Genomic DNA, 22469 nt, shown 5'->3' on the forward strand with positions numbered 1-22469 from the left:
TTCCTTTCTACTTGAAGTTAGATGTAGGTCAGTAGGCATCAGGATGATTGCATAGCCCAATATTCTCCCTTGTTACATAATTTTGCAAGCTATTGGTGACCACAAATTATTACGGGTTCTGTATGCCAAACAATGCTCTCTGTTTAATGCAAAATATATTGTTTGTAGGCACTATTTGGTTTTGCTTGACATTGATTTTGGTGGTTTGCATTTAAGTTAAAATGCAGGTAGTGGTTGTTCTTTATTGTTTGGTAATTTAATTTTTCTCTTCTGTTAGTTGTACTTGTTCTTTATTGTTTGGGATTTTGTTGCTTTCAGGAGATAGCTTCTTCTCGCTTGCTTCTTCAGACTTGTAATCCATGATCATTTTGCTGCTTTCAGTAGGTAGCATATTCTTTATTCTTTTGGGGTAATTCTGTGTTGTTGCTGCCTTCTTTTTACATATAGTTTTGCATCACTTTGCTTTGCACTCTTCCTGGCATGCTTATAACAGAGACCTTTGTCCATTAGACATAGTAACTGTTCGAATTATTGAAATTCGCTGCCATTTGCTCACCACCAGAAGTTTATCTGTTCACAAAACATGGTCCAGGAAGGCATTTTTTCTGCTATGTTTTTTGAAATAGAATTCTGATTTGGGGCAATGATGATTGACCATTGCTGATATAAGCATGCTCTCGAGCAATCGAGTAAGCTGTGCGTATTCAGTTTGATCCTCCCTCGTCTCGTGGAGCCATTTCAACCATGATAAGAATTATGGAACGGAGGGAGTACTAAGAGCAACTCTAGCAGATTTGCTATATTTTGTGAAATAGCAAATGTACTAAGAGTACTGTTTTGTGAAATCTCCTTTGCACTTTATCACTTCAATCTGCTGCTACCTCAAGCTTCTCGTTTACACTTGTGCCAAGTAGCATTTTTTCCTTGTATAATTATATGGTGGTTGACTGAGCTACTACCTTTTCCTTGTAGAAGATCGCAGGTCGAGTGGGAGGGATCCAGTTGCGACGACACCGAATCACTAGCAAGGCAGCTGCCTAGAATAATAGGTATTTTTGTTACGCTTTCAGTTCGTGTCAGCATGGAGATATAATGTTTTACAATCTTTCTAGTTATATTGGAGTTAGGTTTTTTGAATATGAGTAGCAGTGACTTGGATATACCTTATGGAGTTGTAACAGTTCCTCTTGGTGCTTAGGTGCATTTTCTTTGTGTAACTTGGTAGTTCAAACGGAATGTATCTCATTTTGTAGACAGATTATTTTCTGGAATATCATATATTCAAATTTGTAAGGAATGATGGCTTCTACCTTGGGGTGTGGTTTCATGGGCAGTCTCCTTGGCTAGCATGAGTGGCTCTTGCTGCCCATGCTAGGTTGTCTCTTTCATAAATCAATGCATACTGATGTTCCAATATGCAGTATTTCCTTTTGACTGTTTATTTGATAAGGGAAATAAGTACTAGCTTTTTTTCTCTGAGGAAAACAAGTAGCTTTGTGTGTCGATATTCAGCAGCTATCCACAAACACGCAAGGAACAGCACACACACACAGATTACCTGCAACTAAGATTGTGGTGCTAGTAGAGGCACATTGTGGCCTTTTCATCCATATGAAAGTAGAGGCACATTGTGGTGCTAGTTTGCTGGGTTTTGTCTCCGACCATCGTGTCGTGATGATTTTGCAGGTACCCCGAGAGGCCCTTGAGTTTGCCGGAATGTCAATTAACTTCCGTTCCGGCAAATTCGGGTACTCCATATGTCCTATTTTCAGTAAAGGTCATGCTGAAATTTTCTGTGAATTTTAGCATGACTTTGCTAAAAATAGGACATATGGGGTACTTGTGACTAATGCATGGGCCGGGGTATCTTAGTAGTTAATTAAGTAGGATCAAGTGCCCCGGCGTACTTGTGACTAATGCATGGCTTTTAGGGTGCCTCGGTGTCGATAAAAACCGAAATGATGAAAGGTTAGGCTTTTAGGGTGCCTTGGCGTCGAAAAACCCTCAATGATAAAAGCTTAGATTTTAGGATGCCTCGGTGTCGACAAACCCTAAATGATGAGACCATGATCTTGTTCCTTGACAATAACCAACTTTTTGACCAAACTTTGTTTCTATTTAGAGAGAAACATGGCCCACAACGATGAGGCCGGGGGTTCGGGCGACAAGGCATTCTGGGAGCTGTCCCAGGAGATGGAGGAACAACCTCACTTGTATGAGGCCGCCACCTTCCCCACCGATCCTGAGACCACGGATGGTGCCGCCGAGGATGACCACACTGATGCCACCACTGATGGTGCCGCCGAGGATGCCACCACTGATGATGGTGGCACACGCACAGATGGCAGCCAACCGAAGAGGCAACGGAAGGACCGGCGCCCGATCGTGCTCCGCACCCTCAAGGAGGAAGTTACTGAAGTGGACTCCAACGGGAATCCAACGGCGCCCGAACGAATAGTCAAGGGGTACTCGCTTCAGCTCGGGTGCATTGTCCGGAGCACCGTCTCGATCAACACCGAGAACCTGAGGCATCCTGACCAAGGGAATTTGCGCAACCTCCTCTTCACGAAGCTGCACGAACAATACAAGTTCCCCGCTGAATTTGAAAACACAAGCCTCAAAGGGAATAAAGTGAACAATGCTGCCCTCACGAAGATGAGCAAGGCCCTGTCTACTTGGAAAAGCAATGTGAAGAGAATGATCGAGAAAGGTGAGAGTTATCAGAAGATCAAGGAGAAAAATCCTTCGATCACCGAAGATGACTACAACGACTTCAAGATCAATTGCTCGAGCACCGCAAGCTCCCAATCAAGTGAGTGGGGGAAACAAATGCGGGAGCTGAACATAGGGGAACACACACTCGGTCCCGGCGGTTACAGAGTGGCGGAGCCTATATGGGACAAGGAGGACGCGGACCGTGCCGAGCAAGGCCTACCGCCCCGCTTTGAGAAATACAGCGGTAACAAGCAGACTAGGAACTATGTCAGGGCCCGATACAAGGAGGACCCGATAACAAAGGAGCTTACCACGGATCCGAAGACCAGGGCGCTTGAGCTTGTTCTGGTAAGGAATACACCCCCGCGTAATTAGCTCCATATGGTTGCATTCTAATTAATGAAGCCAAATTTCTAAATGGTTCACATTCCTTCCACAGGCGACTGAAAGCAGTAGCGCGGAGTCGACTAAGAGCAACCCTTGGGACACCACTCTAAATAGGGGGTTGAATGTAATGAAGAACAAGGATAAGCTCAGTAAGCCGACGTCAGCTGGTCGTGTGGCCGGCAAAGGCTTGTCGACAAAATGGGGGTCATACTATACCGCTGGTGTGTGGAAGGAGAAAAAGACCAGCTCGGAAAGCCAGGCGCGAGAGGTTCAAGAACTCAAGGCACAGGTGGCGCGGATTCCGGAGATTGTCCAAGAGCAAGTGGAACAACGACTCGGAGCGACGATCACCGCCCTTGTGCCTACCTTGATCTCGGGGTTGAGTGCGTGGATTGCGGGCGGCCAACACGGGCCGCCCCCGATTCGTAGCTTCACGGCCAGCAACTCGCATAATGCGATGGCGGGGCCATTGGTGCCTCCGGCGGAGGCGACATTGGTGTCTCTGACGCCGGCACGGGAGCTTAATGCACCCAGGTGTACGCCGGCCGGCACCTCTTCAGCAAGCGGCCCCTCCGTCAACTGCACGCCCGCCGTTGGCGGTGCCTCGACATTAGCCGAGCTCGACGCCATCATCACGGTAACTAATTAAGCCTTTCTCGGCCGAGGACTTCATCTCCTTGCCTTTGACTGGGCATCCCTGACGCCCTACATGTTTTCGCAGGGCGCCGCCGACGTTCCGTGCACTCTCCTCCACTTCGTGAACAACGAGTTGGTCGATGTCGCCAAGGGCAAAATCGTTCAACCGGGCAACCCCTTGTTCCACGGTACCCAGATGCCACCCAACTTGTTTAGGGTTCAACTGGTTCGGGTGCTGCCAGGCTACGACTGAAGGAAATATGCCCTAGAGGCAATAATAAAGTTATTATTTATTTCCTTATAATCATGATAAATGTTTATTATTCATGCTAGAATTGTATTTACCGGAAACATAATACATGTGTGAATACATAGACAAACAAAGTGTCACTAGTATGCCTCTACTTGACTAGCTCGTTAATCAAAGATGGTTATGTTTCCTAACCATGAACAATGAGTTGTTATTTGATTAACGAGGTCACATCATTAGTAGAATGATCTGATTGACATGACCCATTCCATTAGCTTAGCACCCGATCGTTTAGTATGTTGCTATTGCTTTCTTCATGACTTATACATGTTCCTATGACTATGAGATTATGCAACTCCCGTTTACCGGAGGAACACTTTGGGTACTACCAAACGTCACAACGTTACTGGGTGATTATAAAGGAGTACTACAGGTGTCTCCAATGGTCGATGTTGGGTTGGCGTATTTCAAGATTAGGATTTGTCACTCCGATTGTCGGAGAGGTATCTCTGGGCCCTCTCGGTAATACACATCACATAAGCCTTGCAAGCATTACAACTAATATGTTAGTTGTGAGATGATGTATTACGGAACGAGTAAAGAGACTTGCCGGTAACGAGATTGAACTAGGTATTGGATACCGACGATCGAATCTCGGGCAAGTAACATACCGATGACAAAGGGAACAACGTATGTTGTTATGCGGTCTGACCGATAAAGATCTTCGTAGAATATGTAGGAGCCAATATGGGCATCCAGGTCCCGCTATTGGTTATTGACCGGAGACGTGTCTCGGTCATGTCTACATTGTTCTCGAACCCGTAGGGTCCGCACGCTTAAGGTTACGATGACAGTTATATTATGAGTTTATGCATTTTGATGTACCGAAGGTTGTTCGGAGTCCCGGATGTGATCACGGACATGACGAGGAGTCTCGAAATGGTCGAGACGTAAAGATTGATATATTGGAAGCCTATATTTGGATATCGAAAGTGTTCCGGGTGAAATCGGGATTTTACCGGAATACCGAGAGGGTTACCGGAACCCCCCGGGAGCTATTTGGGCCATAGTGGGCCTTAGTGGAAAAGAGAAGGGGCTGCCCTAGATGGGCTGCGCGCCACCCCCTAGTCCTATTAGGACTAGGAGAGGTGGCCGGCCCCCTCCTCCTCTTTTCCCCTCCGAGGAATCCTAGTTGGACTAGGATTGGAGGGGGAATCCTACTCCCAGAGGGAGTAGGACTCTCCTGCGCCTCCCCCCCTTGGCCGGCCAGCCTCCCCTCCTCTCCTCCTTTATATACGGAGGCAGGGGCACCTCTAAACACACAAGTTGACACAAGTTGATCCACGTGATCGATTCCTTAGCCGTGTGCGGTGCCCCCTGCCACCATATTCCTCGATAATACTGTAGCGGAGTTTAGGCGAAGCCCTGCTGCTGTAGTTCATCAAGATCGTCACCACGCCGTCGTGCTGACGAAACTCTTCCCCGACACTTTGCTGGATCGGAGTCCGGGGATCGTCATCGAGCTGAACGTGTGCTCGAACTCGGAGGTGCCGTAGTTTCGGTGCTTGATCGGTTGGATCGTGAAGACGTACGACTACTTCCTCTACGTCGTGTCATCGCTTCCGCAGTCGGTCTGCGTTGGGTACGTAGACAACACTCTCCTCTCGTTGCTATGCATCACATGATCCTGTGTGCGCGTAGGAAAATTTTTGAAATTACTACGAAACCTAACAAGAACATCCTAAAATACCTGAAAAGGACTAAGGATATGTTTCTCGTATATGGAGGTGACAAAGAGCTCACCGTAAAAGGTTACGTTGATGCAAGCTTTGACACTGATCCGGACGATTCTAAATCGCAAACCGGATACGTGTTTACATTAAACGGTGGAGCTGTCAGTTGGTGCAGTTCTAAACAAAGCGTTGTAGCGGGATCTACATGTGAAGCGGAATACATAGCTGCTTCGGAAGCAGCAAATGAAGGAGTCTGGATGAAGGAGTTCATATCCGATCTAGGTGTCATACCTAGTGCATCGGGTCCAATGAAAATCTTTTGTGACAATACTGGTGCAATTGCCTTGGCAAAGGAATCCAGATTTCACAAAAGGACCAAACACATCAAGAGACGCTTCAACTCCATCCGGGATCTAGTCCAGGTGGGAGACATAGAGATTTGCAAGATACATACGGATCTGAATGTTGCAGATCCGTTGACTAAGCCTCTTCCACGAGCAAAACATGATCAGCACCAAAGCTCCATGGGTGTAAGATTCATTACAGTGTAATCTAGATTATTGACTCTAGTGCAAGTGGGAGACTGAAGGAAATATGCCCTAGAGGCAATAATAAAGTTATTATTTATTTCCTTATAATCATGATAAATGTTTATTATTCATGCTAGAATTGTATTTACCGGAAACATAATACATGTGTGAATACATAGACAAACAGAGTGTCACTAGTATGCCTCTACTTGACTAGCTCGTTAATCAAAGACGGTTAAGTTTCCTAACCATGAACAATGAGTTGTTATTTGATTAACGAGGTCACATCATTAGTAGAATGATCTGATTGACATGACCCATTCCATTAGCTTAGCACCCGATCGTTTAGTATGTTGCTATTGCTTTCTTCATGACTTATACATGTTCCTATGACTATGAGATTATGCAACTCCCGTTTACCGGAGGAACACTTTGGGTACTACCAAACGTCACAACGTAACTGGGTGATTATAAAGGAGTACTACAGGTGTCTCCAATGGTCGATGTTGGGTTGGCGTATTTCGAGATTAGGATTTGTCACTCCGATTGTCGGAGAGGTATCTCTGGGCCCTCTCGGTAATACACATCACATAAGCCTTGCAAGCATTACAACTAATATGTTAGTTGTGAGATGATGTATTACGAAACGAGTAAAGAGACTTGCCGGTAACGAGATTGAACTAGGTATTGGATACCGACGATCGAATCTCGGGCAAGTAACATACCGATGACAAAGGGAATAACGTATGTTGTTATGCGGTCTGACCGATAAAGATCTTCGTAGAATATGTAGGAGCCAATATGGGCATCCAGGTCCCGCTATTGGTTATTGACCAGAGACGTGTCTCGGTCATGTCTACATTGTTCTCGAACCCGTAGGGTCCGCACGCTTAAGATTACGATGACAGTTATATTATGAGTTTATGCATTTTGATGTACCGAAGGTTGTTCGGAGTCCCGGATGTGATCACGGACATGACGAGGAGTCTCGAAATGGTCGAGACATAAAGATTGATATATTGGAAGCCTATGTTTGGACATCGGAAGTGTTCCGGGTGAAATCGGGATTTTACCGGGTTACCGGGAGGTTACCGGAACCCCCCGGGAGCCATATGGGCCATCATGGGCCTTAGTGGAAAGGAGAAAGGGGCAGCCCAAGGGGGCTGCGCGCCTCCCCCCTTCCCCTAGTCCTATTAGGACTAGGAGAGGTGGCCGGCCACCCCTCTCCCTCTTTCCCCCTTGGGAATCCTAGTTGGAATAGGATTGGGGGGGGGGGGAGTCCTACTCCCGGTAGGAGTAGGACTCCTCCTGCGCCTCTCTCTCTTGGCCGGCGCCCCCTCCCCCCTTGGCTCCTTTATATACTGAGGTAGAGGCACCCCAAAGACACAAGTTGACACAAGTTGATCCACGTGATCTATTCCTTAGCCGTGTGCGGTGCCCCCTGCCACCATATTCCTCGATAATACTGTAGCGGAGTTTAGGCGAAGCCCTGCTGCTGTAGTTCATCAAGATCGTCACCACGCCGTCGTGCTAACGAAACTCTTCCCCGACACTTTGCTGGATCGGAATTCGGGGATCGTCATCGAGCTGAATGTGTGCTCGAACTCGGAGGTGCCGTAGTTTCGGTGCTTGATCGGTTGGATCGAGAAGACGTACGACTACTTCCTCTACGTCGTGTCATCGCTTCCGCAGTCGGTCTGCGTTGGGTACGTAGACAATACTCTCCCCTCGTTGCTATGCATCACATGATCTTGCGTGTGCGTAGGAAATTTTTTGAAATTACTACGAAACCCAAGAGTGGCATCCGAGCCTAGGTTATTTATGTTGATGTTATATGCACGAGTAGAACACAAGTGAGTTGTGGACGATACAAGTCATACCGCCTACCAGCATGTCATACTTTGGTTCGGCGGTATTGTTGGACGAGACGACCCGGACCAACCTTACGCGTACACTTACGCGAGACCGGTTCCCTCGACGTGCTTTGCACAGAGATGGCTTGCGGGCGACTGTCTCTCCAACTTTAGTTGAACCAAGTATGGCTACGCCCGGTCCTTGCGAAGGTTAAAACGGAGTCTATTTGACAAACTATCGTTGTGGTTTTGATGCGTAGGTGAGATTGGTTCTTACTTAAGCCCGTAGCAGCCACGTAAAACATGCAACAACAAAGTAGAGGACGTCTAACTTGTTTTTGCAGGGCATGTTGTGATGTGATATGGTCAAGGCATGATGCTGAATTTTATTGTATGAGATGATCATGTTTTGTAACCAAGTTATCGGCAACTGGCAGGAGCCATATGGTTGTCGCTTTATTGTATGCAATGCAATCGCGATGTAATGCTTTACTTTATTACTAAACGGTAGTAATAGTCGTGAAAACATAAGATTGGCAAGACGACAACGATGCTACGATGGAGATCAAGGTGTCGCGCCGGTGACGATGGTGATCATGACGGTGCTTCGGAGATGGAGATCACAAGCACAAGATGATGATGGCCATATCATATCACTTATATTGATTGCATGTGATGTTTATCTTTTTATGCATCTTATCTTGCTTTGATTGACGGTAGCATTATAAGATGATCTCTCACTAAATTATCAAGAAGTGTTCTCCCTGAGTATGCACCGTTGCGAAAGTTCTTCGTGCTGAGACACCACGTGATGATCGGGTGTGATAGGCTCTACGTTCAAATACAACGGGTGCAAAACACTTGCGCACGCAGAATACTCAGGTTAAACTTGACGAGCCTAGCATATACAGATATGGCCTCGGAACACGGAGACCGAAAGGTCGAGCGTGAGTCATATAGTAGATATGATCAACATAATAATGTTCACCGATGAAACTACTCCATCTCACGTGATGATCGGACATGGTTTAGTTGATTTGGATCACGTGATCACTTAGAGGATTAGAGGGATGTCTATCTAAGTGGGAGTTCTTTAGTAATATGATTAATTGAACTTAAAATTTATCATGAACTTAGTCCCTGAAAGTATCTTGCTTGTTTATGTTGATTGTAGATAGATGGCTCGTGCTGTTGTTCCGTTGAATTTTAATGCGTTCCTTGAGAAAGCAAAGTTGAAAGATGATGGTAGCAATTACACGGACTGGGTCTGTAACTTGAGGATTATCCTCATTGCTGCACAGAAGAATTACGTCCTGGAAGCACCGCTGGGTGCCAGGCCTGCTGCTGGAGCAACACCAGATGTTATGAACGTCTGGCAGAGCAAAGCTGATGACTACTCGATAGTTCAGTGTGCCATGCTTTACGGCTTAGAATCGGGACTTCAACGACGTTTTGAACGTCATGGAGCATATGAGATGTTCCAGGAGTTGAAGTTAATATTTCAAGCAAATGCCCGAATTGAGAGATATGAAGTCTCCAATAAGTTCTATAGCTGCAAGATGGAGGAGAACAGTTCTGTCAGTGAGCATATACTCAAAATGTCTGGGTATAATAATCACTTGATTCAATTGGGAGTTAATCTTCCGGATGATTGCGTCATTGACAAAATTCTCCAATCACTGCCACCAAGCTACAAGAGCTTCGTGATGAACTATAATATGCAAGGGATGAACAAGACTATTCCCGAGCTCTTCGCAATGCTGAAAGCTGCGGAGGTAGAAATCAAAAAGGAGCATCAAGTGTTGATGGTTAACAAAACCACTAGTTTCAAGAAAAAGGGCAAAGGAAAGAAGAAAGGGAACTTCAAGAAGAACAGCAAGCCAGTTGCTGCTCAAGAGAAGAAACCCAAGTCTGGACCTAAGCCTGAAACTGAGTGCTTCTACTGCAAGCAGACTGGTCACTGGAAGCGGAACTGCCCCAAGTATTTGGCGGATAAGAAGGATGGCAAGGTGAACAAAGGTATATGTGATATACATGTTATTGATGTGTACCTTACCAATGCTCGCAGTAGCACCTGGGTATTTGATACTGGTTCTGTTGCTAATATTTGCAACTCGAAACAGGGGCTACGGATTACGCGAAGATTGGCTAAGGACGAGGTGACGATGCGCGTGGGAAACGGTTCCAAAGTCGATGTGATCGCAGTCGGCACGCTACCTCTACATCTACCTTCGGGATTAATATTAGACCTAAGTAATTGTTATTTGGTGCCAGCGTTGAGCATGAACATTATATCTGGATCTTGTTTAATGAGAGACGGTTATTCATTTAAATCAGAGAATAATGGTTGTTCTATTTATATGAGTAATATCTTTTATGGTCATGCACCCTTGAAGAGTGGTCTATTCTTATTGAATCTCGATAGTAGTAATACACATATTCATAATGTTGAAGCCAAAAGATGCAGAGTTGATAATGAAAGTGCAACTTATTTGTGGCACTATCGTTTAGGTCATATCGGTATAAAGCGCATGAAGAAACTCCATGCTGATGGACTTTTGGAACCACTTGATTATGAATCACTTGGTACTTGCGAACCGTGCCTCATGGGCAAGATGACTAAAACACCGTTCTCCGGTACTATGGAGAGAGCAACAGATTTGTTGGAAATCATACATACCGATGTATATGGTCCAATGAATATTGAGGCTCGAGGCGGATATCGTTATTTTCTCACCTTCACAGATGATTTGAGCAGATATGGATATATCTACTTAATGAAGCATAAGTCTGAAACATTTGAAAAGTTCAAAGAATTTCAGAGTGAAGTTGAAAATCATCGTAACAAGAAAATAAAGTTTCGACGATCTGATCGTGGAGGAGAATATTTGAGTTACGAGTTTGGTGTACATTTGAAAAACTGTGGAATAGTTTCACAACTCACGCCACCTGGAACACCACAGCGCAATGGTGTGTCCGAACGTCGTAATCGTACTTTACTAGATATGGTGCGATCTATGATGTCTCTTACAGATTTACCGCTATCATTTTGGGGTTGTGCTTTAGAGACGGCCGCATTCACGTTAAATAGGGCACCATCAAAATCCGTTGAGACGACGCCTTATGAACTGTGGTTTGGCAAGAAACCAAAGTTGTCGTTTCTTAAAGTTTGGGGCTGCAATGCTTATGTGAAAAAACTTCAACCTGATAAGCTCGAACCCAAATTGGAGAAATGTGTCTTCATAGGATACCCAAAGGAAACTATTGGGTACACCTTCTATCACAGATCCGAAGGCAAGACATTCGTTGCTAAGAATGGATCATTTCTAGAGAAGGAGTTTCTCTCGAAAGAAGTGAGTGGGAGGAAAGTAGAACTTGACGAGGTAACTGTACCTGCTCCCTTACTGGAAAGTAGTTCATCACAGAAAACTGTTTCAGTGACACCTACACCAGTTAGTGAGGAAGCCAATGATAATGATCATGAAACTTCAGATCAAGATACTACTGAACCTCGTAGATCAACCAGAGTAAGATCCGCACCAGAGTGGTACGGTAATCCTGTTCTGGAAGTCATGCTACTAGATCATGATGAACCTACGAACTATGAAGAAGCGATGGTGAGCCCAGATTCCGCAAAGTGGCTTGAAGCCATGAAATCTGAGATGGGATCCATGTATGAGAACAAAGTATGGACTTTGGTTGACTTGCCCGATGATCGGCAAGCAATTGAGAATAAATGGATCTTTAAGAAGAAGACTGACGCTGATGGTAATGTTACTGTCTACAAAGCTCGACTTGTCGCAAAAGGTTTTCGGCAAGTTCAAGGGATTGACTACGATGAGACTTTCTCACCCGTAGCGATGCTTAAGTCCGTCCGAATCATGTTAGCGATTGCCGCATTTTATGATTATGAAATTTGGCAGATGGATGTCAAAACTGCATTCCTGAATGGATTTCTGGAAGAAGAGTTGTATATGATGCAACCGGAAGGTTTTGTCGATCCAAAGGGAGCTAACAAAGTGTGTAAGCTCCAGCGATCCATTTATGGACTGGTGCAAGCCTCTCGGAGTTGGAATAAACGTTTTGATAGTGTGATCAAAGCATTTGGTTTTATACAGACTTTCGGAGAAGCCTGTATTTACAAGAAAGTGAGTGGGAGCTCTGTAGCATTTCTGATATTATATGTGGATGACATATTACTGATTGGAAATGATATAGAATTTCTGGATAGCATAAAGGGATACTTGAATAAAAGTTTTTCAATGAAAGACCTCGGTGAAGCTGCTTACATATTAGGCATTAAGATCTATAGAGATAGATCAAAACGCTTAATTGGACTTTCACAAAGCACATACCTTGACAAAATTTTGAAGAAGTTCAAAATGGATCAAGCGAAGAAAGGGTTCTTGCCTGTGTTACAAGGTGTGAAATTGAGTAAGACTCAATGCCCGACCACTGCAGAAGATAGAGAGAATATGAAAGATGTTCCCTATGCATCAGCCATAGGATCTATCATGTATGCAATGCTGTGTACCAGACCTGATGTATGCCTTGCTATAAGTTTAGAAGGGAGGTACCAAAGTAATCCAGGAGTGGATCACTGGACAGCGGTCAAGAACATCCTGAAATACCTGAAAAGGACTAAGGATATGTTTCTCATATATGGAGGTGACAAAGAGCTCATCGTAAAAGGTTACGTTGATGCAAGCTTTGACACTGATCCGGACGATTCTAAATCGCAAACCGGATACGTGTTTACATTAAACGGTGGAGCTGTCAGTTGGTGCAGTTCTAAACAAAGCGTCGTAGCGGGATCTACATGTGAAGCGGAATACATAGCTGCTTCGGAAGCAGCAAATGAAGGAGTCTGGATGAAGGAGTTCATATCCGATCTAGGTGTCATACCTAGTGCATCGGGTCCAATGAAAATCTTTTGTGACAATACTGGTGCAATTGCCTTGGCAAAGGAATCCAGATTTCACAAAAGGACCAAACACATCAAGAGACGCTTCAACTCCATCCGAGATCTAGTCCAGGTGGGAGACATAGAGATTTGCAAGATACATACGGATCTGAATGTTGCAGACCCGTTGACTAAGCCTCTTCCACGAGCAAAACATGATCAGCACCAAAGCTCCATGGGTGTTAGATTCATTACAGTGTAATCTAGATTATTTGACTCTAGTGCAAGTGGGAGACTGAAGGAAATATGCCCTAGAGGCAATAATAAAGTTATTATTTATTTCCTTATAATCATGATAAATGTTTATTATTCATGCTAGAATTGTATTTACCGGAAACATAATACATGTGTGAATACATAGACAAACAGAGTGTCACTAGTATGCCTCTACTTGACTAGCTCGTTAATCAAAGATGGTTATGTTTCCTAACCATGAACAATGAGTTGTTATTTGATTAACGAGGTCACATCATTAGTAGAATGATCTGATTGACATGACCCATTCCATTAGCTTAGCACCCGATCGTTTAGTATGTTGCTATTGCTTTCTTCATGACTTATACATGTTCCTATGACTATGAGATTATGCAACTCCCGTTTACCGGAGGAACACTTTGGGTACTACCAAACGTCACAACATAAATGGGTGATTATAAAGGAGTACTACAGGTGTCTCCAATGGTCGATGTTGGGTTGGCGTATTTCGAGATTAGGATTTGTCACTCCGATTGTCGGAGAGGTATCTCTGGGCCCTCTCGGTAATACACATCACATAAGCCTTGCAAGCATTACAACTAATATGTTAGTTGTGAGATGATGTATTACGGAACGAGTAAAGAGACTTGCCGGTAACAAGATTGAACTAGGTATTGGATACCGACGATCGAATCTCGGGCAAGTAACATACCGATGACAAAGGGAACAACGTATGTTGTTATGCGGTCTGACCGATAAAGATCTTCGTAGAATATGTAGGAGCCAATATGGGCATCCAGGTCCCGCTATTGGTTATTGACCAGAGACGTGTCTCGGTCATGTCTACATTGTTCTCGAACCCGTAGGGTCCGCACGCTTAAGGTTACGATGACAGTTATATTATGAGTTTATGCATTTTGATGTACCGAAGGTTGTTCGGAGTCCCAGATGTGATCACGGACATGACGAGGAGTCTCGAAATGGTCGAGACATAAAGATTGATATATTGGAAGCCTATGTTTGGACATCGGAAGTGTTCCGGGTGAAATCGGGATTTAACCGGGTTACCGAGAGGTTACCGGAACCCCCCGGGAGCCATATGGGCCATCATGGGCCTTAGTGGAAAGGAGAAAGGGGCAGCCCAAGGGGGCTGCGCGCCTCCCCGCTTCCCCTAGTCCTATTAGGACTAGGAGAGGTGGCCGGCCACCCCTCTCCCTCTTTCCCTATTGGGAATCCTAGTTGGAATAGGATTGGGGGGGGGGGAGTCCTACTCCCGGTAGGAGTAGGACTCCTCCTGCGCCTCTCTCTCTTGGTCAGCGCCCCCTCCCCCCTTGGCTCCTTTATATACTGAGGTAGAGGCACCCCAAAGACACAAGTTGACACAAGTTGATCCACGTGATCTATTCCTTAGCCGTGTGCGGTGCCCCCTGCCACCATATTCCTCGATAATACTGTAGCGGAGTTTAGGCGAAGCCCTGCTGCTGTAGTTCATCAAGATCGTCACCACGCCGTCGTGCTGACGAAACTCTTCCCCGACACTTTGCTGGATCGGAGTTCGGGGATCGTCATCGAGCTGAACGTGTGCTCGAACTCGGAGGTGCCGTAGTTTCGGTGCTTGATCGGTTGGACCGAGAAGACGTACGACTACTTCCTCTACGTCGTGTCATCGCTTCCGCAGTCGGTCTGCGTTGGGTACGTAGACAATACTCTCCCCTCGTTGCTATGCATCACATGATCTTGCGTGTGCGTAGGAAATTTTTTGAAATTACTACGAAACCCAAGAGCGACGACTTGTTACCTCCGATTCGACCCGTCGGGGCCGACGATGAAGACGTGATGACCCTCAGCGCCTGCCTGAGCTGGCCCCTGCTTTGGCCGAAGAGCCAGATTCGTTTGGGGACGGGGGACACCACCCCAAAGACAACACCGCCAGTCGTGCCAGCGCCAAGTTGGCCCCATGGCAAGACCGCCGTAACGGTGCCGGACATCCCTATGCCACTGGATCCAAACATGCATATGGCACAGGATCAGAACGACGACAACGACGATGATGATACATTTGGCAATGTCGATCAGTACTTTGCCGAGCATGGGTACGATGGCGACTTCATGGGGCCTCCTTCTCAAGAACCAAACCCAACAAAAGACGTGTGCGATCTAGCTCGTACCGCGGAGAAGCCAAGTTGCAACAGGCGCCGTCTGGCGTTCAGCTCTAAGGAGACGCCTCCAGCTGCTGACTTCACCGAGCCTCAGATAGGCGAGGTGCGAAATATTATCAGCCCCAACACACTCAAGAAGGCGGTCTGTGAGCAGAACTCGGTCCCATTACAGGAGAAGAAGAAGGCACGCAAAAGAAAGACTAAGAAGGGTGCGAGCCAGCCGGCACCGAGTATGATCCGTGCTCAGGACGGGCCACCTTCACCGCAGGATATCTCGAGTAGGGTGCATGTGGCGGGTAGGGCGATGCTACCGACAAATATGCTCAATGCTGCAACCGGTGCTATGCGGAGCCTGCATGACAGTGTTCTTGCTTTGGAGAAGCGGCGTCTCAAAGAGAAGGATGTGTCATACCCGGTTTTCGCGGCCAAGGTGCCAGAGGGCAAGGGCTTTGTGGATAACTCCATCGGGCGTACGATCGTCCTGCGTTTTGATGACATCCACGCTATGTTGAACCTTCATCCGCTGCACTACACCTTCGTTCGGCTATTTTTGCTGAGTATGGAGATGCGGATCATTCGCGACAAGACCCCAGACATCATGATAGTCGACCCCTTCTACATGCGTGCCAAGATCTTGGGCAGCGCTGGGGACCGGCAAGTCGCGAGTTCTTACCTCGAAGGCGTCATTCTGGCAAACCAAGATAAGGATAACTTCCTCGTGCCTTACTTTCCCGAGTAAGTCCTCCCCTCAACCGGCCCGTAACATATGAATTCTTACATTTCGATCGTTTTTCTTTTAACATTCCGTGTTTTCTGCAGTGACACACGTTGCACGCTCATCCTCCTAAGCCCCAAATATTCTATGGCCACGTATTTCGACCCGGACCGTCAGTCGAACGTAGACTACACAAATGTCAAGAAGGTTCTTGATGATGTTCTCCCCGGCTACGCCCAATCTGGAGGCACCTTCACCAGGCCTATTCGTAAGTACGGCAAGCACGTGTTCTCCCACAATAGGACGTTCTGCTGCGTCAAGCAGCCGCCTGGCGGTCAGAAGGGTGCCTACTACGCCATCCATCACATGCGGGCGATCGTACGGGACCATCATCAACTTCTGCTACCGAGTAAACTCAAAGATTGGGCCGCGAGCGTGTCGGCAATCCAGGACGCGGACCTCCGACAAGAATTCTTTCGCATCCAGTCGGAGTTTGCGGAAATCATCCATCAAGATGTCCTTCGTACCTCGGGGCAGTTCTACCTCAGAAATCAACCGTCCAACAGTGACATCGACACAATGCTACAAATGCAGGATGACAACGCCCGTTCTTTCATGACTCCCACGATAGACGGCGGCTTCATCCACGCTCCGGTCCCTTGAGTCGAGTTGTCTAGTTCTGAAACATCGATTGGCTCATGTTGTAATTAAACTTTAATGAACTTGTAGTATGTCTCTTTGGTTTTGAGAGTCGTTCAACTTAGATGTAATCGATGCTATTAATGTCTTGCTTTTCTCTTCCGATCGTTCTATTGCATACTTATATATTGCTTATGTATTTTCTGTGAATTGGTACTAACGTTTCGTTTGGCTAGTGCATAGCGATGCCGACGTATGTCGTGTACAAGGGTAAGGTTCCCGGAGTCTACGATGACTGGGAGGAGTGTCGGAGACAGGTTCACCGATTCAGCGGTAACAGTTACAAAGGGTACACCACTAGGGCCGAGGCCGAATCTAGATACGCCCGCTATCTAGCGGGAGAGGGGAGGGAGCGTTGGAGGAACCGGATGAAGACGAGTTTCATCGTGATGATGCTCATCGTGATGACCGCAGCTCTCTTCTATGTGATGGTAGTTTAGATGATCGATATCGACTTGTAATGTGAAGACAGACTCGCTACTCGCGGTCTCGAGACTTGTAATATAATGTTCTATCTTTGTTCGGTCTTTTCAATTCGGAGACTAATATGATGAATTGTATTCGGAGACTAATATGATGAATTGTATTCAAAGACTAATCTTCTATTGTATTTGATGAATCTGTTGTTGATGTGTGCTGTCTATATTTTGTCAAACTATACATTTTGTAACCTGTGCAAAAAACAGAAAATAAAAAAATAAAAAAAACCTAATATTCATACTAATGGCGCATCACATGACAGTGCGCCATTAGTATGACAGTGCATACTAATGGCGCATCACTGGGCAGTGCGCCATTAGTATGCCGCGGTTACTAATGGCGCATCCAGAGGTGGTGCGCCATTAGTATGCCAAAGCACCTGGGTATACATGGCCCCTGGGAGGCATACTAATGGCGCACCCTGGCATATACTAATGGCGCACCCGAGGTGCGCCATTAGTATACCAGATAGTAATGGCGCACCAGGTGGTGCGCCATTAGTAAAAATTACTAATGGCGTGCTATCAATGGTGCACCACAGATGCGCCATTAATAGCCATAATAGGTGCGCCATTAGTAGGGGTTTTTCTAGTAGTGCTATCGTCAGTTGCTATTGTCTGTAAGTGATTTCTTTCTGTAATTTAAGTCTCAAGCTAGTTATGTAGTGATAATTTTGATCAATCATTACATGTAATTATCCTAACTATATTCTTTTTCTGTGGTATTATATGCAGGATGAAGATGTATAAAATAAAAAAATCTGGACGCTATGGCGTTGGGTTCATTGACCCAAATACCATTAATGAGGACATATGACAGATTGAACATTGTCAAGCTGCTGTAGAGGAAAGCATGCTAGAGTTCTTGAAGCGCCTCAATACCAATGAAGATATACTACTTCCTTACAACTTCTCGTGAGTCACACTGTCTTGTACTATAAATTCTGTTTTTGCTTACTAGCTAGCTAGATGTTTATAATTAAGTGTATGCGGTTTACAATAGTTGATTAATTTTATGCACATGCCCGCTTAATTAAGACATGCAAACGTGTGCGTATGCAGTTGGCACTGGGTCTTGTTAGACATTAAAGTTGAGGAAGGAAAAGTTGAATTACTGGACTCACTAACTAAAGAAGATAAAGACTACACCATCATGAAGGGGATAGTCAACAAGTAATTTCAATCATTATTAACTATTAGTTCCTGATATGAACTATTTAATAACCCCTTTATTAATTTTCTTTACCGGCGGGCAGGGCATGGGCAAAGTTCATCAACGTGACTCCAGGCACGTGGCCAAAAAAGTTGTTTTGGCATCGACCCAAGGTAAGTAATTAAGTAGTACTAGCTAGCTACCATCTCTTTAATTCTTGTTTCAATATCATTAATTAATTATCATGCTTGATTAATCATTATCTGATTCAATTCCATTCTCGTAAAGGCCCTGAGGCAGGCGTCGGGGAATAATCTATGTGCATTCTACGTTTGCGAGAACATTCGCATGATGACGTGCGAAAGGAGCAGATCTGATAGACAGGACCGGGTACGTTTTTGTCAGAACACTATTCACACCATTATCGATATCTAATCACACAACTAACACACATGTATATTGATCTCCTTCTTAACAGTTCAGATCGGTGCGGGATAAGCTCCTACCATCGGACCGCATACAAGCACTTCAAGAGGAAATAGCCGGATTTTTGCTCGACCAGGTCATAGATCCCAAAGGAGAATACTATTACCCGCTACCGCCCCCCATGAACCACTTGTCATCGTGCTCCGAAGGCACCAAGCCAACATGTAGGAGAAATTGTATATGTATATACATGTGTATGTGTGAATAGTTAATGGTGTTGGCTGTGAGACATTTGATGATATATATTATATATATATATATATATATATGCGGTTCTACGTACGAGAAAATCTATTTATATATATGCATAACGTGTACAATTTGTAGTATCGTGAAATACCAGCAAACAAAAAAGAATTAAATGGAAAATAAAGCCAAATTAAAAACACAAAATTAAAGCAAAAATAAAAAAAAACACCCAAACATTTAGTACCGGTTGGTGTTACCAACCGGTACTAATGTCCTACACGCACCCGGGCCTGGCTCATGCCACGTGTTTGCACTTTAGCGCCGGTTCGTGACGAACCGGTACTAAAGGGGGGGGGGGACCTTTAGTCCCCACTCTTTAGTGCCAGTTCGCCAACCGACACTAAAGGCCGTCACGAACCGGCACTAAAACCCGATTCTGCACTAGTGAGAGTGGCAACAGGAACTTCTGTAGAGAGCTCCGGCATAGAAAATCCCGAGGCTGGATCTGGTTGATCCTCTCCTGATCCCGAGGAGGATCTGTGCAGGGCTCCAGAACCCACAGTGTCGGCAGGTGATGTCGGGGTCGGATCTTCTATGGTCGTGGACCGTGGTGCGAGCGACGAGTTGCCCGCAGAAGATTTGGGCATGGGCGCGTCATCATGGCCCAATGATTGCCTGGGCCCCGGGTTGGCAGAATCGGCCCCCGCGTCTGCCTGACGAGCCGTGGTGTGCCGCGTGTACACGCGCAGTTGGGCGCTTGGATGGACACGGCTCGAGCCAGTACCGGCTTGCCGCCTGTCGAGCGTGGATTAGTTCACGCGAGGGGAGGCGATGCGGCCCGCCGGGCTCTGCCACGTGGCTGGCGCGGACTCACCCGTGCGCCCACCTGCGCTTGGTGTGGCTGGCGCGGCAGATTCTCTGCCAGGCGCAGATCCCGAAGGAGACCTGCTGCACATCTGCACCACCTGACCCGATCCCGAGAAAGACATGTCCCCCGAGCCAGGACACATGAAATAAGGGCCTGCTGCTCCATTTTCTTCATTATTTTCTGTGATTTTGACACCATTGTTTTCTGCATCATCACAAGACTCGTGGAGAGTATTAGTAGGGTTAGTCAACATATGGTCATCACAATTTGTAACACCTCCTTGATCATAGCCAGAGAGATGAGATGGTAGGAGCAAGATTTCCTTGCGAAATAGTGCACCGGCGTTAGGATGAAGATCAGAAAAAGGAAACTTTGTCTCATCAAAAACAACATCGCATGAGATATACAGCCTGTCGGTGGAGATGTCAAGGCACTTGACACCTTTGTGTTGGGCACTATAGCCAAGAAAAGCACATTGTTTTGATCTAAACATGAGTTTGCGATTGTTGTAAGGATAGAGATTTGGCCAACAAGTGCAGCCAAAAACACGGAGGGATGTGTAGTCGGGTTTGACATGGAGAAGGCGTTCCATAGGTGTTTCATTGTTGATGACACGGCTAGGTAACATATTGATGATGTGGACAACCGTAAGAAACGCCTCGTCCCAAAACTTGAGAGGCATAGAGGCCCCTGCTAGGAGGGCCAAACCGACCTCAACAATGTGCCTATGCTTGAGTTCGGCTGACCCGTTTTGTTGCTGAGCGTGTGGGCATGATACATGGTGAGATATGCCTATGCTTTGGAAGAAGGAATTGAGTTTATCGTATTCCCCTTCCCAATCGGATTGGACAGCTATAATCTTGTTGTCAAACTTTCTTTCAGCAAGTGCTTGAAAGTTTTTAAAGACTTGAAACACATCGGACCTCTTCTTAAGAAGATAAATCCATGAGAACTTGCTATAGTCATCTATGAAACTCACATAGTATGTGTGTCTGCCAACAGAGGAGGGAGCAGGGCCCCATACACCAGAAAAGATCAATTGCAATGGCTTAGTGGAGACACTAGTGGATATGGGATATGGTAATTGATGACTTTTAGCACACTGACATGAATCACAAATAGTTTCAATATTGTGCTCACCAACAAACGGGAGCTTATTTTTTCTAATTAATTTTTCAACCAAAGAAAAAGAGGCATGTCCTAAACGATCATGCCATCGTGTGGACAAAAGCTTGATAGCACCACAAGCTTGTTTATTGAATCTTCAAAACTCTGGAATCAACGGGTAGATCCCTCGAACACATCTACCTCGATAGAGAACTTTCTTCGTTGCCTGATCCTTAATAAAAAAGAAATAAGGATGAAACTCAAGAAAAACATGATTGTCAATAGCAATTCTATGAACAGATAGAAGATTTTTGTGGGCACTAGGAACATGCAAAATTCTTTTGAGGTGTATTTTGCGTTTAGGGGTATTAAAAATTGAATGACCAATGTGACGTATGCCCATACCTTCACCACTGGCCGTGTGCATTTGATCTTTGCCACAATACTTCTCCTTCATGGTGACCTTCTCGAGCTCGTTGATGATGTGGTTGGTGGCTCCACTATCGACGTACCCGTTCGTGTCGATTCGGCAGCCGTGGCAACTTTTTCTTCGTCTTGCGAGGAGTCACCATCATCATGTTCATAGTGGTACCAACAGTCCTACGCCGTGTGACCGGGCTTGCCACAAATTTGGCAGCGAGGCAAGTCCGGGCGCGATCTGTTGGAGCCGCCACCACGGCACCCTTTTGAGCTGCCGGAGCATCCGCCGCCGCGAGTGTTGTTGGAGTAGCCGCCGCCGCCGGATCCAAACCTCCCCTTGCCACGAGAGGAGGCACGAGAGCGAGAGCCGCCACCACAGCCTCTGGATACGGAGTTTGCCGAGGACTTGAAGCCGCCACCGGAGCGGTGGTACTATGCCATGCGCTGATCAAAATTGCTAAGCATGGCAAAGAGCTCGTCAAGGGTAACCGGAGTGACGCGGGCGTCCAAGGCAGAGACGAGGGGCTGATAAACTTGATCCAGCCCATGGATGATGTAGGATATGAGCTCATCGTCCTGGGTCGGTTTTCCCGCCGCGGCGAGCTCATCAGCGAGCCCCCTCATGGCGGCAAAGAACGAGGACACCGACTGGTTGCCCTTCTGCGCGTTGATCAGCGCTGTGCAGATGTTGTTGACGCGGCTGAGTGACTGCGACGAGAACATGCTCGCCAACGCCACCCAGAGTTCCCGCGCCGTGGTGATTGTAGTCACCGTGACGAGCACCTCCTTGGAGAGGTGTTAGAGCAGATATCCAAGGACCTGCTGATCCTCCTTCACCCAGAGCGGATGGAGAGGATTCAGCCCCCCGGTTTCCTTCCCAGCGGCATCTTTTGTGACGTGGGTTTTGGCCGTCTCGGTCGCCGTGTTGTTGA

The sequence above is a fragment of the Triticum aestivum genome, chromosome 7B (assembly GCF_018294505.1).
Source record: "Triticum aestivum cultivar Chinese Spring chromosome 7B, IWGSC CS RefSeq v2.1, whole genome shotgun sequence".
NCBI lineage: Eukaryota > Viridiplantae > Streptophyta > Magnoliopsida > Poales > Poaceae > Triticum > Triticum aestivum.